The 19,073-nt window shown below is 41.6% G+C and overlaps 1 protein-coding gene across 6 annotated transcripts in view; it reads right to left on the minus strand.

Moving 5' to 3' along the window:
• The window catches only part of ITSN2 (intersectin 2), a 165,580-nt gene extending 154,831 nt beyond the window's left edge, over positions 1 to 10,749 (minus strand). For 3 of the 6 annotated variants that reach the window (XM_021677056.2, XM_021677058.2, XM_021677057.2), the window contains exon 1: positions 10,518 to 10,749. The gene's annotated coding sequence lies outside the window, so the exon portion shown is untranslated. Of the gene's footprint in view, positions 1 to 10,053; positions 10,069 to 10,517 lie in introns of those variants that run through there. The other 3 variants (XM_012453321.3, XM_012453320.3, XM_064363895.1) reach the window with 3 other exon arrangements.
• Positions 10,750 to 19,073: the final 8,324 nt, after the last annotated feature.

The following is a 19,073-nucleotide window of genomic DNA, read 5'->3' on the forward strand; positions in this document are numbered from 1 at the left end:
CATCTCAAATCCAGCCATGCTACATCCAATGCTAAAAACTACAGAGGAAAAGTACACTCCTATGAACACATCCTACTGCAGAGGCAGAAAGAGCCTGGCATCCAAGCTGATGCCATACCCCATAAAGGCCTGCATGTGCATAACTTTTATCTGTGATTGGTAGTTTCAGATCTCAACCAAAACACTAACACTTTGAAGAGCAAAGAAATTCAAAGTAACAGCTAATGGGCAGAAAAACATTCGTCCATTTTTCTACACTATCAAGCCAATTTGAAGTGCTTTTTTTTTAATTAACAATATACTTCCATTACTACAAATAAAGCATACCATCACTGTGCAAAAACAGCGCTTTTGAATATAACATCAAAAGAGTCATCCAAGAAAGCAAACATAAAATAATAATAAATTTGGACTGGCTGCAGTGGCTCACACCTGTAATCCCAGCACTTTGGGAGGCCAAGGCAGGACGATCACTTGAGCTTAGGAGTTTGAGAACAGCCTGAGCAACATAGTGAGACTCAGTCTCTACAACAACAATCATCATCATGAATATGCAACAAGGATTTTTTTTTTTAAAAGCAAACTCCAAAATCTAACAAGAAAATAAACTGCCAGCAAAAAAATAAAAAAGAGATATTCTAACATGGGATTTGTTACACTAAAACCAATAGCATACACAGAAAACACCCTTCACTAACAGCAACACCTAACCAAAGCAAGGTCTCACTTCCCCCAAATATTCCAAACCACAAATTTACAAATTCTTTTCATCAACCTGAATTCTTTAATTTGGGTGGTCATGGACTTCTTTTTTTTCCTATCTGATAAAACCCATGGTTGTTCTGTCATGTACTTCTTTTTTTTCTAATCTGATAAAACCCATGGTTGTTCTCCCTGGAAAAACACAAATGTACAAAATCTGGCACATAATTCCAAAGGTTTCACACCTCCAAAGCCAACTGTCGACTTTCAGAGGATTCATATATCCCATAGCTTAAATGTTTAATGATAACATACACAAATCCTCATTCTTAAAAAAAAGTTTTAAGATAATGAAGTGGGAAAGACCCTTCCAATTATGTAATCCATTCATTCCCAAACTATTTTTTAAAGGAATAAAAGAATGGCTACTCCATAGACAGAGCGCAGCCTCATTCCCAAACCAATCTAACCATCACCCACCTAAGTAGGACAAGAGATCCAACCTACTCACCTCCTCCCATTTTCTAGTACACAAATAACTCCCTAATGAAGAATTGCAGCAATGTAACAAGTACAGAAGAGCAAAATGGTCCACAAAAATGTAAATATAACATTAATTCTACAATTATATTAATCCAAGAATAACAGCAATTGGAACCACAGCCAATTTGAGACAACACCACTGATGCAGTGAAAACAATATCTATCTGAATGTGAGCATGCATAGTACTAATTTTCTAGTGCTGCCAAAGCATGGTATAGCTGACAGATTTCGTAGAAGAAAACTAAATTAGAGCCCTCAGTAAGCTCTAGAAACTCGCTAGTTTTAGTTTGTGAATACTAAATTTCAGCAATTCTTAATAACTCAGATTATTAGTAGGTAGCCCATTGTAATACATAATATCAGAGGTTATGGGAATGGAATAACAATAGCCCCTGAGAAATGAGGAGATATTTTGTAATTCTGGTTCATTATCCCTTAGGAAAAGCTTCTGATCTAGTGTGTGTCTTAGACCATATTGAGGAAGCATTAATGTAAGCCAGTAATTTTCTTTTTTTTTTTTTTTTTTTTTTTTTTGAGACGGAGTTTCACTCTGGTTGCCCAGGCTGGAGTGCAATGGCACAATCTCAGCTCACTGCAACCTCCACCTCCCAGGTTCAAGCGATTCTCCTGCCTCAGCCTCCCAAGTAGCTGGGATCATAGGTGCCTGCCACCACGCCCGACTAATTTTTTGTATTTTTGATAGAGATGAGGTTCCCATGTTGACCAGGCTGATCTCATACTCCTGACCTCAGGAGATCCACCCGCCTCAGCCTCCTAATGTTCTGGGATTACAGGCGTGAGCCACTGCGCCCAGCTTAAGCTAATAATTTTCAACAAGTTTTCCATTGTGACTCTGAGTAATGGCTCACCAGCAGTATAAAATTAACCTCCTAAACTGGAACTCACATACATCGCTGGTGGGAATATAAAATAGATCAACTACTTTGGAAAACAATACAGAAGTTCCTCAAAATGTTAAACATAGGTTGCCATGTAAGTTAGCAATTCTACCCCTAAGTATGAGTCCAAGATAAATGAAAACATATGTCCCAAAACCTGTACACAAATTCTCACAGCAGCATTATTCATAATAGCCAAAAAGTGGAAGCAACCAAGTGGAAACAAATGTCCATCAACTACAGATGAATGAATAAACAAAATGTGGTATATCCGACATAAAAAGGAATGAAGTACTGATCCATGCTACAACATTGATGAATCTTGAAAATATTATGGTAAGTAAAAGAAGTGAGTCACAAAAGACCATATATTGTATAATTCCATTTATATGAAATATCTAGGATAGGCAATTTTATAGACACAGAAAGTAGACTTGTAGCTACCTAGAGCTAGGGGTGCTGAGGGAAATGGAAAGTGACTGCCATTGGGTATAGGAGGTTATTTTAAGAATGACGAAAATATTCTAAAATTAGATAGTGAAACTGGTTGCACAAGTCTGTGAATATACTAAAAACACTGAGCTATAAACTTTAAAAGGGTGAATTTTATAATACATGTTGCAACAGAGCTGGTTTTTAAAAATCCATTCACATGGCACATAAGGAGTTTTAGGCTCTCTCTTCTGCCTACCTTTCCAGAGTTGAAATATCTCCCCACCTCCACCTCCATTTGATTTTATTCCCATGCCCCCTCTCTCTGCACCTGTGGAACTACCTAGCTTCTGAGTAACACTTCCACTAATGACAGCTTCCTTTGCCACCATCCCATTTTGTCTTGTATTATCTCATTAAACTACATACCAGCTAGCATTGTTACTTTTGTTTCCATGCCTGCCCTACTTCTATTAGACCATGAGCTCCTCTGAATGGCTTTTCAACTTCATATACCTAGTGCCCAGCAGTCAGCCACATGGTAGGCACTAAAATATTATTTAATAAGCACAGGTTAGGCTGGGCGTGGTGGTTCACGCCTGTAATCTCAGCACTTTGGGAGGCTGATGTGGGTGGATCACGAGGTCAGGAGTTCAAGACCAGCCTGGCCAACATGGTGAAACCTCATCTCTACTAAAAATATAAAACTTAGCTGGGCATGGTGGTGGACACCTGTAATCCCAGCTACTCCAGGAGCTGAGGCAGGAGAATTGCTTGAACCTGGGAGGCAAAGATTTCAGTGACCCGAGATCGTGCCACTGCACTCCTGTCTGGATGACAGAGCAAAACTCTGTCTAAAAAATAAGAATAATAAAATAAGCACGGGTTAGTTTAGATTTTTTTTTTTTTAAGCTCGAGTTTCATTCTTGTTGCCCAGGCTACAGTACAATCGTGTGATCTCAGCTCACTGCAACCTCTGCCTCCTAGGTTCAAGCGATTCTCCTGCCTCAGCTTCCCTAGTAGCTGGGATTACAGGCTCCCTCCGCCATTCCTGGCTAATTTTTGTGTTTTTAGTAGAGACAGGCCTTTCGTCATGTTGGCCAGGCTGGTCTTGAACCCCTAACCTCAGGTGATCCACCCGCCTCAGCCTCCCAAAGTGCTGGGATTACAGGCATGAGCTACCACGCCCAGCTTCTTTAGATTTTTAAGCACAAATTATAAGCTCAGATTTTTATAAATGTTGAGTTTAGCCTTCAAAGAATCAACCAATAAGCCAGGAGGCATAAAAGAACAGGAATAGTAAACTAATACTGAAGTGGTTAGTACTCAAATTCTATTGAAGATTTAAATTAAACCAATTTTCAAAGAATAGTCAACAACTCTGAACAAAACAATTCACCCACATAAAGGGGAATAAAAACACCTAAGAATAGCTTGTGACTCAGCCTGTATCCGTATAAGAGGTGATGAGGGGAGCTGACTATTTAACCTATAGTCATCTGTCTCATATCAAGACTAAATATTATAGCAAAACTATTTACTTGACATGAATTAAAAGTACAGGGGAAAAAAATTTCAGATAGACACTTCACTTTCAAGTAAAATATCACCTCTTTGAAACAAAGACAACTTTTAAGTTTTGAAGCCATATAAGAAAACAAAAGAAAGAATAAACAAATTCTATATAATCTATATAATAAATATTTAAAACTCCTTTGAAAACAAACTTAAAAGGTAAACAAATGAGGAAAAATCGTAACACATGATCAGCAGCTAATATTTTTAATGTACATAGGGCTATTAAAATAGGTAACAAAAACACTAAGACCTCTAATAATCTATGAAAGAAGAAATAAAAGTAGCTAATAAATGTTAACATCATTAATAATTAAGAAAACGAGGCTAGGCACAGTGGTTCATGCCTGTAATCCCTGCACTTTGGGAGGCTGAGGTGGGGCGAATCGTTTGAGCTCAGGAGGTTGAGACCAGCCTGGGAAACATGGTCTCAATAAAAACTACAAAAAAATTAGTTGGTCCCAGTGGGAGGCTCAGGTAGGAGGATGGCTTGAGCCCAGGAGAAGGAGGCTGCATGTGAGCTGAGATGGCAGTAAACTGAGATCCTGACACTGTACTCCAGCCTGGGCAGCAGAGCCAGACCCTGTCTCAAAAACAAAACAAAACACTGGCTAATACCCAGGGCTAGCAAAGGTGAACGAAACTGGGTGCTTGCAGGCATAGTCCATGGGAGTGCATACTGTTATAACTCTTCAGGGGGCACTCTGAAAACATATATCAAGACTCCTACCAACATTCATATCCTATAAATCAATAATTTCACTTCTGAGAATCTGTCATAAGAAAATAACAGGAAATGTGGGAAATGCTTTAATTACAAAGATTGGCAGCATTAGTAATTATTGAAAAAAAACTACAAAATGAACGTCCAAAAATAAAGGAATATACTTAGTCAAGTATCATGCTTCCACTTAAAATCAAATTCATATGATATGTGAATTAAATCTCAATAAAGCTAATTTGTGATCAAGTTCAGTGAGATCACATAATAACATGGAAACTGCTTATATTCTTACAACTTAAAACTTACATTTTTATATAAATGTGCATACTTATCATTATGAAAATTAAAACAGCAGCCATCAATCATCAATGTTTACTAAGTGCCAAGCCGTACACTACAAGTCATTACAAGTTATCATGGTTACCTTGTTATCACTGATATCACCACGCCCATCCTGGAAGGGTCTCAGGCCCAGGGCCATCACCAACTGTGGGGCTGGCCCAAGATAAATAACACTTTAAAGGAGGCCTCACTAAACATTTTCATAGGCCCCTTGGGAATGTTAAAAACAAATTTGGAAATTGAGCCCAATGGGACTGTGGGTCTGTTCTACCCTACTTTCCAGCCTTCTTATATAGATTATTCTGATAGTAAGATTAAAAATTAAGGGCAAAAAGGCTAATTTACTTTCCAGTCACTGGGTAAAACAAAGACCAAAATAAGGACTATGTTAGGTTAGTTTGAAATTTCTCACTGAAGCAAGTTAAAATAACAGGTAACATTAGGCACTTACACTAAACAGAAGTCACTGTGCTAAGCACTTTATGTTACATATAACAATAGTAGGAGCTAGGTAATATTTCCTCATTTTACAGATGAGGAAACAGAAGCTAAAGAGAATTAAAGTAACTTGCCCAAGATCATACAGTTATTTGGTGTCAGAGCTGGTAGCAGGAGGTCTAACTTCAGAGGCTATACTCTTATCCTCTATAGTTATGATGAAAATAAATGAAATTTTTATTACAACCATATAAACTTTATCTAAAATGAATATGCATTCATGAAGAAAATGATCCAAAGAACATGAAACGGTTGGTTAAATAAAACAAATGTTTAGCATCTGGTAATAGTCCCCTAATCCACTAAATGTCTATCATAATCCTCTGCTGGCTCCACAAGTAAATAAATCATTTAATGTCCTGATGTAGCTATGAAATTATATTTTGAGTGAACCTCTCGAAATAACACTATACATTCTGCAAATGAAATATGCTGCCCTCTTGGAGCTGTGAAAATACATAATTCTTGATCTATTAACTGTCCTAATTCTGTTCAGTTTCCTCCCTTCCTCTCCCACTTCCTCTTTGCTCTCATATCCTTTAAGACCAGTTTAGTTTCTCCTCCTCAAGAATACCTATATTCACACTTTACCCAAGAGAACTCTAACATTAGTGTCTGCACTCTACAGTTGTAAGAAGTTGCAAAATCAAAAAAATGAACTCAAGTAAAAAATACAGTATTTCTGATGTACCTTCAACTTCAGATCTATCCACTTACAGAATTAATTATAAACATTTTTATTTTTCTACTTCATACTTAGAATCCTGTCTTTTAACAATCAGCACACAGTAACCAAAACAGACATATAGGTCAATGGGCCAATGGAATAGAACAGAGACCTCAGAAATAACATCACACCTCTACAACCATCTGATCTTCGACAAAACTGACAAAACCTATTCAGTAAATGGTGTTGGGAAAACAGGATAGCCACATGCAGAAAACTGAAACTGGACCCCTTCCTTACACACTATAGAAAAATTAATTCGAGATGAATTAAAGACTTAAATGTAAAATCCAAAACCATAAAACCCTAGAAGAAAACCTAGGCAATACCATTCAGGACATAGGCATGGGCAAAGACTTCATGATAAAAACGCCAAAAGCAATTGCAGCACAAAGCCAAAGTTGACAAATGGGACCTAAAGCTTCTGCACGGCAAAAGCTTTCATCAGAGTGAACAGGCAACCTACAGAACAGGAGAAAATTTTTGCAATCTACCCATCTGACTAAGGTCTAATATCCAGAATTCACAAGGAACTTAAACATATTTACAAGAAAAAAGCAACCCCACCAAAAAGTGGGCAAAGGATATAAACAGACACTTCTCAAAAGACATTTTCAGAGCCAACAAACATATGAAAAAAAGCTCAACATCACCGATCATCAGAGAAATGCAAATCAAAACCACAATGAGAGATACCATCTCACACCAGTCAGAATGGTGATTATTAAAAAGTCAAGAAACAATAGCTGCTGGTGAGGCTGTGGCAAAATAAAACATTTTAACCCTGTTAGTGGGAATGTAAATTGGTTCAACCATTGTGGAAGACAGTATGGTGATTCCTCAAGGATCTAGAACCAGAAATACCATCTGACCCAATAATCTCATTACTGAGTATATATCCAAAGGAATATAAGTCATTCTACTATAAAGATACAATTAACACGTATGTTTATTGTGGCACTATTTACAATAGCAAACACATGGAACCAACCCAAATGCCCATCAATGATAAACTGGATAAAGAAAATGTGATACATATACACCATGGAATACTATGCAGCCATAAAAAGGAATGAAATCATATCCTTTGCAGGGACATGTATGAAGCTGGAAGCCATTATCCTCAGCAAACTAACACATGAACAGAAAACCAAACACCTCATGTTCTCATTCATAAGTGGGAGTTGAACATTGAGAACACATGGACACAGAGAGGGGAACAACACACACCAGGGCCTGTTTCAGGGTGGGAAGTGAGGGGAGGGAACTTAGAGGATGGGTCAATAGGTGCAGCAAACCACCATGGCACACATATACCTATGTAACAAACCTGCACGTTCTGTACATGTATCCCATATTTTTTTTTTTTAAGAAGAAATAAAGAAAAAAAAAATCGCATCCAAGTCTGCCTTTCTTCAAAAACCGTTTTTCCACAAAATTTTTTCCATAAATAAGGAAACTAAAAAAACTAGAATCCAAAAAAAGAAAAAGAAAATGCACTGTTAGATGGTAATAAATACATCACATTTTTGGTAATGTAATTCGTTTATTCTGAATCATTTCTGGAACTTGTTAATATAAACGTTTTACAAGTAAATTTAATACATAAAAATGCTACTTAATGGAGTACTAATATGTACGCTCACTCATTTACTAACGCGTATTTTTTACTGAACCATATAACGGAGTCTCACTCTGTTGCCCAGGCTGGAGTGCAGTGGTACGATCTCAGCTCACTGCAACCTCCACCTCCAGGGTTCAAGTGATTCTCCCGCCTTAGCCTCCTGAATAGCTGGGACTACAGGGGTGCGCCACCATGCCCAGCTAATTTTGGGGTTTTTTTTTTTTTTTTTTTAGTAGAGACGGGGTTTCACCATATTGGCCAGGCTGATCTCGAACTCCTGACCTCGTGATCCACCCACCTTGGCCTCCCAAAGTGCTGGAATTACAGATATGAGCCACCGCACCAGGCCCATATAACTCTTTTTAAAAGTTATGAACCAAGATGACGATACCAGATAAGGCACAGGTGCTGAAGTTAAAAGGATCTTGGCTTAAAACCTGGCTATTGTACTTACTAGCTCAGAGACCTAGAGCTGCCAGTTAAACTTCAGGTTACATTTCACTTACCTTTTTGATGAGAGAATAATAATTACTTCTAGGGTCTTAGTAAGCTTTAAATGATTATGTAAAACACTTAGCACAGAGTCTAACATGCAGTTACATTCTTGATAAATGACAACCATGGTAAACATATTTTAATACTGAAGAAAGTATAGTTGAAGGACATGGCCAATATGTGATCCTTTTGTCTTATTAAAGATGGAAATTTGTAAAACTCTACAATACATTAAAACTAAAAATCCTAAGGTTACATAAGGAATTTTCTACTTTTAAAAAAAGATATACTGACTATATAAGGTGAAATGATTTTTTAAAATAAGAAAGAAAAAAGAAAAGCTTACTGAAAGCTGCTGAGTTTGGGTGATGGTTGGGGTACATGCTATTTTTGTGAAAATACAAATTTTGTAACACTATTAATCCAATCCTCAGAACATGCCTAACACACCTCCTCATATTCAGGAGAAATCAAGATTTTAGCCTTGAGATATACTGAACAATGGTACCTCCCTGCTCAATAGTTCTGTACAGGTCAAGTTTTCTCCGACGAGTTTACCTTTCATTATAAAGGTGAGCACAGGGAATAGTTATCAATGCATGGAAGGGTGAAAAAATGCAAGCTTTTCAACTGCTTATTAATACTACATCAAAATAACAGCAACGCACATTTTTCCACGTTTTAAAAAACAAAATACATCCACTTTACTTTTTAAATTACTAGAGCGTCACAGGCACGGCCAAAAAAACCTAAAGGTGAACACATCAGAGTTGTCAGTATCTTTAAATTTTGAGGGATGTCATTATTAATTCATGTAAATGTTTTATCTGATGTTTCTAGGTAGGTTTTGGGTTTTATCACTGATTAACAATATAGCAAACTAGCACAGGGAGAGAGGCAATTAATTTTTCGAAAGGCTTAAGAAGCTTTAACCTACAACAGCTTATGCTACCTAAACGGAGCTAACAACAGAAAATTTCAAGTCACACCTTGCCTATTTCTGAGTAAGCAAGCAAACACTAGTGAAACAAACTAGAAGCGTGAAGTAAAGCAAGTCATTTCTGTGCTAACCTTAATTCCTATGATAAAGGGGTTGGCTCTATCAAAAAATATTACTATTTCATTATTAACACAAGCTTCAAATAAAGCACACTTGCCACTGGTAATTCTGGAGCGACAAAGCACATAATTAATAAATCCCAATGGATTATCTTTCTACAGAATGCAAAGCCATCTGCAGTTTCAGCCTCGGTTTACCCATTCACTATGAACATGCAGACGTCTCTAAAACAAACAAACAAAAAGCAATAAACTTTATCTGTCCTGAGAAATTGTATCTCTCGGTGCTTCCTGTATACCCTGGAAGTCAATAACGCTGAAGGTAAATTTTAACATTTCCAACTCCGGCGGAACGCGAGCGGTGGACGCCAAGCATCCGCCCACTGGCCTCTCGTGACTCGGGCTACTTTGACGCACCGGGATGCGGCTCACCTGACATTCCGCACCAACCCTTGCCAGCAAGGAAAACCAACTCCGCGAAAATAAAATGGGTCCCCGAGGAGGCGTGCGGGTGCCCCCAGAGCTCTCTTCTGGTCGCACCCCAAAAGCGAGGGGCCACACCGCCCCCGACCCTCGCCGGCGTCCGCCACCTGCCAGACGAGGCCGCGACCGGGGGCTGGGGTTCGGCCTCAAGGAAGGGGAAGCCCAGCCCAGGCCCCCTCGGCGTCCGCCCCGGCCCGGCGGCAAAGGAAGGAACCCGGGGCCAGAGGCTTCCGCCTGGCGCGGCCGAGCCCGCCAGGGGCCTAGCTTGGGGGCCGCCCGTGCTCCCGAGGACCCATCCCCGTCGTGCGGAGCGCGCAGCCGCCTCAGCCCAACTCGCGGAGCCTCGGGGCGGCGGGCGCAGCGCCCGCACCTGCCCTGCGCCTTGCGGCAGCCCCGCGAGCGGCTTCACCCACCTGGCGCCCTCGCCGCGCCTCCCGCACGTCACAGCGCGACTCCGCGCTCCTCAGCACCAGCAACCTGGGAGCGGGCAGGCGCTGGGAGACCCTGCTCTGCCGACGTCGCCGCCGCTGCAGCCGGCTTGGTCGTCAGGCCGCCGCCAGCGAACCTGTTGCGTAGCCTGTCACTGCCGCTTGGGCTCCGCGGGCGCCGCCTCAGCCCCACAACAACATGGCGGCCGCGGCCTCCGCAGGAAGCCGGGGGGCGGGGAGGTAGGCGCCGGGCCGGGCAACAGACGGCCCGCCCGCTGCCGGGCACCGACTCCCCACCCTTGGGAGCCCGAAACTGCCCGGGCGTGGCTTCTCGCCCCCACAGTTCCGGAGCACTGAACCCTGAAGGTCGGCTCCGAATCGCTAGGGTCCGGAGTGCTCCTCTCTGCCCTCGGGGAAGCCCCGAAGCCCCAGACCTGGCAGCCCTTCCTGGGGCTGCGGAGACCCACCTGGCTCCTCCCCCCTGAGGTGACATGCTGAGCTTGGGTGGTGCTTTTCCTGCCACGACAGACCCCGGGGTTTTGGAAAGTGCCAAGCAGTGCCTGGCACATCCCTGTTGCACCCCACACGGGGCTCTCCCTGGAACCTTCCCACTCGCCGAAATTTGCTCCACTGATCTGGAGGCACAAATTCTCTGGGAATTGCGGGGTGGAAGGTGGGAAGGAGGTTGATGTCTATTACCTCTTGAACCCTTCTCAGGGACCTGGAGGAGTTCACCATACCTGAGGGTCATCCATTCACTAACCCTCGCCCTCCTCCCTGACACACGCAGAGCGCCCGCGGGGAGCACCCTCTACCCTATTCACACTCCCACGAGCAGCAGGAAGACTGTCCCCAGAGAGCACAGCGCGCCAAAGCTCAACTTTCTTCCCCACCCCATAGCCAAGGAACAGTTTTAGCTCAAACTCAGAATTTGTCTCTTTTTTCTCCCCTCCCAGTTCCTGGTCTTGCCCTTCACCAGGCTCTCCTTTAAGGGAAAGGCTTTCTTTTGATTGGGGTGAGGGAGGAGTTAGTGTTTCCTAATGAACGTAACCAAATGTAAGTCTCAAGATTTTGGAATGTAAGATCCAAGGTTCCTTCCTTCCTTCCTTCCTTCCTCCTCCCTCCATCCTTCCCTCCCTCCTTCCCTTCATCCTTCCCTCCTTCCGTCCTTCCCTCTATCCTTCCCTCCTTCCCTCCATCCTTCCCTCCTTCCCTCCTTCCTTCCTTCCTTTCTTCCCTGGAGCAACCTCTGCCTCCTGAGTTCAAGCAATTCTCTCTGCCTCAGCCTTCCAAGTAGCTGGTATTACAGGCACGCGCCACCACGCCTGGCTAATTTTTGTATTACTAGTAGAGACAGTGTTTCACCATATTGGCCAGGCTGGTCTCGATCTTCTGACCTCGTGATCTGCCTGCCTCAGCCTCCCAAAGTGCTGGGATTACAGGCGTGAGCCACCACGCCCGGCCAAGACCCAGGATTTCTTTGGCTTTTAGAAGCAGTGCGAGGGCTGGTCCAGCATCCAAAACTCATATCCCCATGATTTGATCTTCTTTGTTAGAGAAACACAGACCATGCTCTTCTGGGTTTAGATAGCAACAGTGTTTTAATTTAAAATATACAGTGGATCAGATCATTTTGTATTGCTTGGTCCAGTCTGGCCAGGCTTTTTTATTTTTTTCTAGTATTGACATTTTCTTCTCCTTGAGTAAGATAATGTCTTGTGCCAGATCAAATGGCCCCGTGGCTGTTGAGGCAGGTGAAGGTGAGATGGCTGCAAACCCTGGCCTATCTGAACTGGTCAGCCAGCTCACGAGGAATTTAGCAAACATCGATGATGATAAACAGGCTTTTCCCGCTCTCACACTCAGTGTTTTTCCTAACTCTTTGATTAGGACCTGACTGAGACCTGACAGACAGGTCCTGAGCTTCAGTGACACAGAGAGGCCTGACTCTTCTATCAGTCTAGGAGGCCCCACACTTGCTGGGGACCAACCAATCTGTCCTCATCTGCAAACAAATCACCCAGGCCAAGGATAGCAATCTTGAGCACATGGCCTCATTCCCATTGCAGACTTCACCAGTTAACTGATACCCCCTTTTGGGGCCCATATTTGAGAGTCAAGGCCCCAAAATCCTTCTCAACATAGTGCTCCAGAGAGTTGGCCTGAGAGGTAAAACCTATTTTTTATTCCTGTTAGGCAAATAGCCAGTCTTCATTTTTCTCCCATCCTTTGACCAATGTCATTTGTGTTTTGGGGTTCTAGACCTGGTACAATTCACTCTGAGTCCTCTTTCCTTCTAAAGGAGTTGCCAAGTCTCGACAGCACACAAATGGAATTTGTAGAAAGAGATGCTTATAAAGGAATCATAAATTTAAAAATTTACAAGCCCCTCTAAAATAAACCAAAAAGTTAACAACCTCTGGTGGAAATCAGGGTTCTGAATGCATGCCTACAGTATCCCAAGCACTAAAACAGCTATCCCAGGGTGCCTTCAGAACTTTGAGGCCAGTTTGTCCATCTTGTCCTACTCTATCATAGCCCAAAATACAAGCACCTCCAGTTATCTATCTTCTCTGTCACACATACCTCCCACCCTGTGTAATTCAGGGATAAATTTGGGCAATATTAAGCATTTGGTGATTGGATATAAGTAATGAGAGAGAAGAAGGAGTAAAGGGTTCTCAGGTTTTGGGGTAATGGTAGTTCTATTCAACAACATAAAGAATGGAATACAGGAGGGAAGCACAGACCTTGGAAGTGACTGAAGAAATATTTTCCTTATTCCTCAAACTGCTTCCAGATCCTAGTTTTCCACTCACATGCAAAAGCCCCTTCGCCTGTGAGGCTTATAACACTAACTACACCCATCCTCAATCCTCGTCATTTACCATCTTCCAGAGCACTCAATATATTCATCAAGAATTTCTGCGCATGGAGCAGCCAGTACTCTCCACCCAGGGCCTTCATCATCCTTAGTGTCTTTAGTATTCATGATTCACTTAGGTGATGCAACCACCATCCCAGTTCCTTGACTTCCTCTTCTCATAGGGTGACCTTGGAAGTGTATCTGTACATTTCCTGCTTAGTATTCCCCAAATCCCACCACCTTTTGTTTACCTCTGGCACCAGCTGGAAATCAATACCTAGAGGAACTAAGTCTTACCATGTTACATTGCTCTTCCCCTAGTTCTGCCACAATCTAGGCAAGATTCTTAGACTTGTTCCTGGTAACCTAGCTTTTACCCTGGGAGCATTTAGTTTTGATCTGTTTTCTTTTCCACGTATTACTGATCCTTCTCCTCAACCATATATATCTTATGCTCTATCAATCTCCCCTCATGTTAGTTTTCAAAGATTCTATTCTTTACCCCATTTCTACCATGTTTACTCTCAAAACAAACCTGCAGTGTAAGAAGAGTCTAGAATAGGTAGAAGTGCAGTTCCAGATTCCAAGCATCCCATGAGATAAATACATTATCATATAGAGTAGGAGAACTGTGAGAACCTGAGCTCATATTTTATGTTATACTTTTACCTCCAAGACAATGCTGTAACTTTGGTTTTAAATAAATAATTTATAAAGAAATTAATAAGATACAGGCAACAAAAATGGTCTTGATTTATCAAGATATTTATCATGTCCATGCTTTTCATTCTTTCCTGAGGATCAGAGTTTCCCTATGATAGTATTTCCCACCTGCCAAACAAACTAACCTTGAAAATGGGTGACATCGGAGGAGCAGAGGGAGGGGGAGGAAAGGGATTGAGCAGATCATGTCATTCCCTATTTTCTCCCAAACCCCAGCTCCCAGCCCCGCAGACGCTTGGTCCTGAGCTTTGACACCTGGGGCATGGGCCCCGGGTGGAACCACTGCAGGTGCAGATCTTGGCAGTCGTAGCAAATATTCAGATAGGAACTTTGAAGACCAAAGTGGAGAAGAGTTCCATGTGAACAGCAGTAGATGTGAGTTATGTATTTTTTAATTAATTAATTAATAATTTTTTAAAGACCCTACCATGTTCCAGTCACTAGAAACAAGGACTTGGCAAGGAATTAGAACTGGTGAGGAGCAATGGAGACTCAATTCACTGGAATGGTCAATGGGACAAATTTGGTCCTTGGATCTTTTCTTAGCTTCTTGACCTCACAGACCCCCAGAACTCCAGAAGGGTCTGGAGTCCAGGGCAGAAGAAAAGCAGAGAAGTGGAAATAAGAGTGACTTCAGGGGAAAGAGGAGGGAAGGGAAATTCCCAGCCCTGGCATGGAAGGAAGGAGTGCTCTCATTATTGGGCCACTTGTGTTGTGCATAACTTGAGACTCTGGCTTGAGGCCTGATAGTACCGGAAAGGCAGTACCAAGCAAACTGAAGGGGGAAATTAGCCCAGACTTGGCCCTAGACCAGCACTGCAGGGTGGAGTCAGAGGCCAGACTGGGCGAGGCCCTAAAGGCCCTGGACAGGACGTGTTCATTCATTACCAAAGCACCAGGGGCTTCCAGTCTGGCAGGTGTAGCTCAGCAAAAGGGAATCCAGTCTGTGTTCAAGAGTCAGAAATGCTTCCTGTCTGGCAGATATGCCCAGCTGTCTGCTTATTTCATTGTTGCTGTCTGCAGCACAAACCTGGAGTGATACCAGTTCCCTTCTTATAATAACCTAACTAATATTAATGTAGCATTTTGCACTTGGCAGAATACTTTCGTTATTTCATTTAATCCTTATAACAATCCTGGGAATTAGGGAAAAGTGCTATTTGTGATTGTCTCACTTTGGGTATTATGAAGAAAGAGAGATAAAATTAGACTTTTGCTTTGTGTTTGGAGAATTTTTCCCAGGCCTAGTTGTGATTTTCTTTTCCTTCTTTAATTAGAGAAACACAGGCCATGCTCTTCTGGGTTCAGATAGCAACAGTGTTTTAATATAAAATATACAGTGGATCAGATCATTTTGTACTGCTTGGTCCAGTCTGGCCAGGCTCTTTTTTTTTTTCTAGTATTGACATTTTCTTCTTCTTGAGTAAGAGAATGTCTTGAGCCAATGAAATATTCCACTGTGGCCTCCCAAAGTGCAGGGGTTACAGAGGTGAGCCACTATTCCCAGCCCTTGAGCCAATGAAATTTAAGAAAGATAACTGCTTAACTGCCCCTACCCCAGCCCTAGGGAGATAGAAATGGAATAGCTACCCTTAGTCTAATGCCAGGGGCAGAACAATCTGCAAGGGTAAACCACAGGCAAATGTGAGGCCACATTTTGATTGTTTAAATGGTATACATGACACTTGCCCTGTCTTAAACTTCCCTCATGAAAGCAAGATGAACATCTAAAACTTTGAGCTATGAAAATACTACCCAAAGTGGGGCCCTGCATCCTGAAGCTGGTTAACATCCTCATCTGCCCTAGGGAGGAATGGCCAGATCAGGAGAGTTTTCTGCCTTGGGGCTCAGATGGAGATTAGGATTTGGGTGCTTGGTGCTATTTCCATTTCTGCTTTTGCTTCTTTTGTGGCATGTATAGAATGGATATGTTTTTTTCCTTTTCTTGTGCCTATAGTTTAAGGGTGTTTAATTCAGTAGAACCATGAAGGAGAGCAAGAAAGAACAAAAAGTAAACTGCTTGGAAATTAACCTCAGAAGTCATTCCTCAACAGGATAGTTTTGGCATTTATTTATTTATCTATTTATTTATATTTATTTTTTGAGACAGAATCTCGCTCTGTCACCCAGGCTGGAGTGCAGTGGCTCAGTCTTGCTCACTGCAACCTCCACCTCCTGGGTTCAAGTGATTCTTCCATCTCGGCCTCCCGAGTAGTTGGGATTACAGGCACATACCACCATGCCTGGCTAATTTTTGTATTTTTTAGTAGAGAAGGGGTTTCACCATGTTGGCCAGGCTGGTCTTGAACTCCTGACCTCAGGTGATCCACCCTTCTGGGCCTCCCAAAGTGCTGGGATTACAAGCATGAGCCACCGTGCCTGGCCTTATTTATTTATTTACTTATTTATTTATTTATTGAGATGGATTTATTTATTTATTTTATATTTATTTATTTATTGAGATGGAGTCTCCCTCTGTCACCCAGGCTGGACTACAGTGATACAATCTCAGCTCACTGCAACCTGCACTTCCCGAGTTCAAGTGATTCTCCTACCTCAGCCTCCCAAGTAGCTGGGACTACGGGTGCATGCCACCACACCCAGCTAAATTTTTGTATTTTTAGTAGAAATGGGATTTCCCTGTGTTAGCTAGGAAGGTCTGGATCTCCTGACCTTGTGATCCTCCCACCTGGGTGTCCCAAGGTGCTGAGATTACAGGCGTGAGCCAACCATGCCCAGTCTATTTATTTGTTTTTGAGATAGGGTCTCACTCTTTGGCCCAGGCTGGAGTACAGCAGCACAATTACAGCTCACTGCAGCCGAAACCTCCCAGGCTCAAGTGATCCTCCTGCCTTAGACTCCCTAATAGCTGGAACTATAGGTGTGTACCAACACACCCAGTGAATTTTTAATTTTTTGTAGAGACAGGGGTGGCAATTTGTTACCCAGGCTGGTCTCAAACTCCTGGGCTCGAGTGATCCTCCTTTCTTAGACTCCCAGTGCTGGGATTATAGGCATGAGTCACCACTCCCAGCTGGCTATTTTTATAAATAGAAAAACCTGCTTATTGGAGAGATTGTGTTACTTGAACAAAGCTATTCAGCCATAAGTATAAAAAATGGCTAGCATCCAGTTCTGACACTCATTCACCATCACTATTGTTTGCTGAATGTGCCAAGCACTCACTCATGTATTATCTTCAATCCTATGATAACACTTTATGGCAGGTATTATTAACCTTCATTTAATGGGCAAAGAAACCGAAATTTAGAGAAATTGAATAATGTTTCCAGAGTCACGTATTTAGGAAGTAGAAGAGGTAGAATCTGATCCCTGATTTTTATGGCTATAAAGTACATGCTCTTTCTTCTCTATAATACTTCCACTCCATGTACTACAGCTGGTGAATAATTCCTCTTCTCTGTTTTTGTATTAAATAAATATACATGAGTGAGAACTTCCAAAATTTCATCTTAGCAGAACAGTTACCAAAAATATGAAGATACAAATATTAGATTAAGTTTCAACTTACACTCAAACACACTGTGTGATGCTCCTGGAATTTGTAATTTCTCCAAATGTAAATAGGACCCTGAATTCTCTATGTTGGCCATAGATTTCCAGGGTGTGACTTATATGGTATTTTTTTTCTTAAATTCCTTTAAGAATCAGTCATGTAAATAACATCACTCTTAAGAAAAAATAATCCACCTGGTCATTAGAAGAGGAATGGGCAGCAATGGCCTTAAAAATGTACACTCAGTCTAACCAATGTGAGACTTAATAACTCATTAAATGAGCATCTTGCCATTCATGACCACCCACATTGACCCAAAGTAAGGTCACATTATTCAACATACTTAGAAAAGCTTCATTACATTCCAAATAAGCAGTTTAAGAAAAATAAAATTTTCTTAATGTCTGATATTCAATTCTGCAAAATAATTGTATCTGATTACAGACCATTTTTTCTTCTTTATTAAGATATAATTTGCAGTTGGTAAAGTGCACACATCATAAATTTGCCAGTTCCTGGATTTTTATATAAGTAAAATCATAGAGTATACAGTCAACTCTTGGTATCCCCAGGGGATTGGTTCCAAGACTCACTATGGATGCTCAAGTCCCTTGTATAAAATGGTGTAGTATAAAATGGATGTATAAAATGGATGTAGTATATAATCCACATCCTCTTGTATGCTTTTTTTGAGATGGAGTATCACTCTGTTGCCAAGCTGGGGTGCAGTGGCAAGATCTAGGCTCACTGCAACCTCCACCCCCCGACATTGGGTTCAAGCAATTCTCCTGCCTAAGCCTCCCCAGTACCTGGGACTACAGGCGCGCACCACCACGCCCAGCTAATTTTTGTATTTTTAGTAGAGACGGGGTTTCACCATGTTGGCCAGAATGGTCTCCATTGCTTGACCTCATGATCAACTTGCCTTGGCCTCCCAAAGTTCTGAGATTACAGGCGTGAGCCACCGCACCTGGCCCCTCTTGTATACTTTAAATCATGTCTAGATTACTTATAATATCTAGTACAAGGTAAATACTATGTAAATAGTTGTTATGCTTTATTATTTAGGGAATAACGATGAGGGGAAAAGTCTGTATGTGTTCTACATGTTCAATACAGACATTTTTTTCCCCTCAAACCACATTTTTTTCAATCCACAGTTGGTCGAATCCATACATGCAGAACCCATGGATATGGAGAACCAACCATATACCTATTTATATCTGACTTCTTTTGTGCAATATTGCATAAAGTCCTTTTTGAAATGACAGAATTTTCACTATACTTTGAAATAGTCTTCCTAAAATTTACTCATTTGTAGGAGGAGAAATGTTTTTAAATTTCAGACTAAATCATATTTAAGAGATTATCTAATCTCACATGTTCTCATTCATATATGAGAGCTAAAAATTCAGCAATTGAATTCTTGTAGATA

This window comes from Aotus nancymaae, unplaced genomic scaffold, assembly GCF_030222135.1.
Source record: "Aotus nancymaae isolate 86718 unplaced genomic scaffold, 86718_ANA_hifiasm-v0.15.2.pri h1tg000057l, whole genome shotgun sequence".
NCBI lineage: Eukaryota > Metazoa > Chordata > Mammalia > Primates > Aotidae > Aotus > Aotus nancymaae.